Here is a 5,000-nt window from a genome sequence, read left to right on the forward strand (position 1 = left end):
TTGATAAAACAATTCTGTAATAATGCTGTATCTCTCTCGAATTTATCTCTTTGTGCTCGCTAACACTCCGATCAATTTCTGCTTTCTCCACGTGATGCTGATTCTCCGATCGCTCGAATTTAGCTCTTTGTGCTCGCTAATACTCCGATCGCTCTCTGTAACACTCCGATCGCGTTCTGCTTTCTCCACCCTGATGCTGATTCTCTGAACGCTTATTGATTACATGTCTTTTACTTTAGTCCAGCCAGCTTTTACAAGGCTACAGCAGAGCTACAGAGTCCTCTGAATCGCTAGAAGACATAACCTTCCTCTGATTGGGTTAGAAAAAGACTCCTCCCAGCGGCAATTTTTCCATTGGCTGTTGCGTGTTGAATCTGCCTAGCACAATCGTTTTCATTGGCCTGTTTACGCAGTGGTATTGCGCAATAAGGGAAGTGTTTAATATACAAACTGGACACCGCTGTTTTCAGCGGAATCTGAGGAAGACGGCAAAAAAAAAAAAAAAACGCATCTCTCTAGCATTAATAGTTTTTGAGATAACTACACATTTGTAAAAGTATGCCATTTTGGGCGGTACCGCCTAATCCGTCCCCAGAGGGTTAAAGACCGACCAATCTAATCACCAGTACATTATATAAGTAGGAAAGAAAACCCAAAAGCTTAAAGCACCTGGTATTCCTAGGCAGTCTCTCATCAAAGTACTAACCAGACCTAAACCTGCTATGATTCAGAGATCGGGCATTGACTCTATTATTTGGCAAAATTATTATATACTAAGTGAAAAATGTCCATAAAGCTTACAGCACCTGGTATTCCCAGGCGGTCTCCCATCCAAGTACTAACCAGACCTAAACCTGCTAAGATTCAGAGATTGGGCATTGACTCTTTTTTTTTTTAATGAAAGATTATTATATAATTCGTGAAATTTTCCAAAAAGATTAAAGCACCAGGTATTCCCAGGCAGTCTCCCATCCATGTACTAACCAGGCCCAAACCTGCTAATATTCAGAGATCGGGCATTGACTATTATTTGACAAAATTATTATACACTAAGTGAAAAATGTCCAAAAAGCTTACAGCACCTGGTATTCCCAGGCGGTCTCCCATCCAAGTACTAACCAGGCCCAAACCTGCTTAGCTTCCGAGATCAGACGAGATCGGGCATAGCCAGGTTGGTATTGCCGTAAGCGAAGACTGCTGCAAAGAGAGGGCTATTTAAAGACCAGCCAATCTATTCGCCAGTACATTATATAAGTAGGAAGGAAAACCCAAAAGCTTAAAGCACCTGGTATTCCTAGGCAGTCTCTCATCAAAGTACTAACCAGACCTAAACCTGCTAAGATTCAGAGATCGGGCATTGACTCTTTTTTTTTTTTTAATGAAAGATTATTATAGAATTCGTGAAATTTTCCAAAAAGATTAAAGCACCTGGTATTCCCAGGCAGTCTCCCATCCATGTACTAACCAGGCCCAAACCTGCTAATATTCAGAGATCGGGCATTGACTCTATTTTTTGGCAAAATTATTATATACTAAGTGAAAAATGTCCAAAAAGCTTACAGCACCTGGTATTCCCAGGCGGTCTCCCATCCAAGTATTAACCAGGCCCAAACCTGCTTAGCTTCCGAGATCGGGTATAGCCAGGTTGGTATGGACGTAAGCGAAGACTGCTGCAAAGAGAGGGCTATTTAAAGACCAGCCAATCTAATCGCCAGTACATTATATAAGTAGGAAAGAAGGCCCAAAAGCTTAAAGCACCTGGTATTCCTAGGCAGTCTCTCATCAAAGTACTAACCAGACCTAAACCTGCTAAGATTCAGAGATCGGGCATTGACTCTATTATTTGGCAAAATTATTATACAGGGAGTGCAGAATTATTAGGCAAGTTGTATTTTTGAGGAATAATTTTATTATTGAACAACAACCATGTTCTCATTGATTTCCAAAAACTCATTAATATCAAAGCTGAATATTTTTGGAAGTAGTTTTTAGTTTGTTTTTAGTTGTAGCTATTTTAGGAGGATATCTGTGTGTGCAGGTGACTATTACTGTGCATAATTATTAGGCAACTTAACAAAAAACAAATATATACCCATTTCAATTATTTATTTTCAGCAGTGAAACCAATATAACATCTCAACATTCACAAATATACATTTCTGACATTCAAAAACAAAACAAAAACAAATCAGTGACCAATATAGCCACCTTTCTTTGCAAGGACACTCAAAAGCCTGCCATCCATGGATTCTGTCAGTGTTATGATCTGTTCACCATCAACATTGCGTGCAGCAGCAACCACAGCCTCCCAGACACTGTTCAGAGAGGTGTACTGTTTTCCCTCCTTGTAAATCTCACATTTCATGATGGACCACAGGTTCTCTATGGGGTTCAGATCAGGTGAACAAGGAGGCCAAGTCATTAGTTTTTCTTCTTTTAGACCCTTTCTTGCCAGCCACGCTGTGGAGTACTTGGAAGCGTGTGATGGAGCATTGTCCTGCATGAAAATCATGTTTTTCTTGAAGGATGCAGACTTCATCCTGTACCACTGCTTGAAGGTGTCTTCCAGAAACTGGCAGTAGGACTGGGAGTTGAGCTTCACTCCATCCTCAACCCGAAAAGGCCCCACAAGCTCATCTTTGATGATAGCAGCCCAAACCAGTACTCCACCTCCACCTTGCTGGCGTCTGAGTCGGACTGGAGCTCTCTGCCCTTTACCGATCCAGCCACGGGCCCATCAAGACTCACTCTCATTTCATCAGTCCATAAAACCTTAGAAAAATCAGTCTTGAGATATTTCTTTGCCCAGTCTTGACGTTTCAGCATGTGAGTCTTGTTCAGTGGTGGTTGTTTTTCAGCCTTTCTTACCTTGGCCATGTCTCTGAGTATTGCACACCTTGTGCTTTTGGGCACTCCAGTGATGTTGCAGCTCTGAAATATGGCAAAACTGGTGGCAAGTGGCATCTTGGCGGTTGTACGCTTGACTTTTCTCAGTTCACGGGCAGTTATTTTGCGCCTTGGTTTTTCCACACACTTCTTGCGACCCTGTTGGCTATTTTGAATGAAACGATTGATTGTTCGATGATCGCTTCAGAAGCTTGGCAATTTTAAGAGTGCTGCATCCCTCTGCAAGATATCCAACTATTTTTGACTTTTCGGAGCCTGTCAAGTCCTTCTTTTGACCCATTTTGCCAAAGGAAAGGAAGTTGCCTAATAATTATGCACACCTGATATAGGGTGTTGATGTCATTAAACCACACCCCTTCTCATTACTGAGATGCACATCACCTAATATGCTTAATTGGTAGTAGGCTTTCGAGCCTATACAGCTTGGAGTAAGACAACATGCATAAAGAGGATGATGTGGTCAGAATACTCATTTGCCTAATAATTCTGCACACAGTGTATACTAAGTGAAAAATGTCCAAAAACCTTACAGCACCTGGTATTCCCAGGCGGTCTCCCATTCAATTACTAACCAGACCTAAACCTGCTAAGATTCAGAGATCGGGCATTGACTCTATTTTTTGGCAAAATTATTATATACTAAGTGAAAAATTTCCAAAAAGCTTACAGCACCTGTTATTCCCAGGCGGTCTCCCATTCAAGTACTAACCAGACCTAAACCTGCTAAGATTCAGAGATCGGGCATTGACTCTTTTTTCTTTTTTTTAATGAAAGATTATTATATAATTAGTGAAATTTTCCAAAAACATTAAAGCACCTGGTATTCCCAGGCAGTCTCCCATCCATGTACTAACCAGGCCCAAACCTGCTAATATTCAGAGATCGGGCATTTACTCTATTTTTTGGAAAAATTATTTTATACTAAGTGAAAAATGTCCAAAAAGCTTACGGCACCTGGTATTCCCAGGCGGTCTCCCATCCAAGTACTAACCAGGCCCAAACCTGCTTAGCTTCTGAGATCAGACGAGATCGGGCATAGCCAAGTTGGTATGGCCGTAAGCGAAGACTGCTGCAAAGAGAGGGCTATTTAAAGACCAGCCAATCTAATCGCCAGTACATTATATAAGTAGGAAAGAAAACCCAAAAGCTTAAAGCACCTGGTATTCCTAGGCAGTCTCTCATCAAAGTACTAACCAGACCTAAACCTGCTAAGATTCAGAGATCGGGCATTGACTCTATTATTTGGCAAAATTATTATATACTTAGTGAAAAATGTCCAAAAAGCTTACAGCACCTGGTTTTCCCAGGCGGTCTCCCATCCAAGTACTAACCAGACCTAAACCTGCTAAGATTCAGAGATCAGGGCATTGACTCTGTTTTTTGGCAAAATTATTATATACTAAGTGAAAAATTTCCAAAAAGCTTACAGCACCTGTTATTCCGAGGCGGTCTCACATCCAAGTACCAACCAGGCCCAAACCTGCTTAGCTTCCGAGATCAGACGAGATGGGGCATAGCCAGGTTGGTATGACCGTAAGCCAAGACTGCTGCAAAGAGAGGGCTATTTAACCCTTAGGGGACTAAGCCCTTTTTGGTCCGTTTTCTCTATTTTTACATTTCGGCTTATAAACCATATGTAATGAGGATGGACCACCATGTATTTGGCATCAATGGATTCAGAAGACCCTAAGCTACCATAAGCATGCATGCAATATGTCTATAAAGGAAGTATGAGTGAAAAATTGTACAATAAACTAGAGAATTTCAAAGACGAAAATGAGATTTTTGTCATTTATTACTGAAAATCCTACCTCACACAACAATAGTTAAAAGTTTTTGACCCAAAAATATATTTTTCAAACTCTTTGCTTGACAGAAATGGGTTAATGTTCAATAAAATGTGTAAAGATCAATTAAATAATTAACTTTATTTACAAACAGTCCTAGGCGTTTTTTTTTATTTTTGGGACTAAGCCCTTTTTGGTCTGTTTTCTCTATTTTTATATTTGGGCTTATAAATCATATGTAAAGGAGATGAAACACCCTGTGTTTGGTATCTATGGATTCAGAAGACCCTAAGCTACCATAAGCAT

The 5,000-nt window shown here is 40.5% G+C and overlaps 2 non-coding genes and 2 pseudogenes across 2 annotated transcripts; all 4 read right to left on the reverse strand.

Moving 5' to 3' along the window:
• Positions 1-1,070: 1,070 nt before the first annotated feature.
• Positions 1,071-1,189, reverse strand: LOC127994917 (5S ribosomal RNA). Its single transcript, XR_008167883.1, has one exon. It is a non-coding gene; the product is annotated as a 5S ribosomal RNA (ribosomal RNA).
• A 364-nt stretch (positions 1,190-1,553) lies between these two features.
• Positions 1,554-1,662, reverse strand: LOC128007039 (uncharacterized; annotated as a pseudogene).
• A 2,187-nt stretch (positions 1,663-3,849) lies between these two features.
• On the reverse strand, positions 3,850-3,968 carry LOC128000206 (5S ribosomal RNA). The gene has a single exon (XR_008172996.1). It is a non-coding gene; the product is annotated as a 5S ribosomal RNA (ribosomal RNA).
• Positions 3,969-4,327: 359 nt separating this feature from the next.
• On the reverse strand, positions 4,328-4,446 carry LOC128007063 (uncharacterized; annotated as a pseudogene).
• Positions 4,447-5,000: the final 554 nt, after the last annotated feature.

The sequence above is a fragment of the Carassius gibelio genome, chromosome B22 (assembly GCF_023724105.1).
Source record: "Carassius gibelio isolate Cgi1373 ecotype wild population from Czech Republic chromosome B22, carGib1.2-hapl.c, whole genome shotgun sequence".
Lineage (NCBI taxonomy): Eukaryota > Metazoa > Chordata > Actinopteri > Cypriniformes > Cyprinidae > Carassius > Carassius gibelio.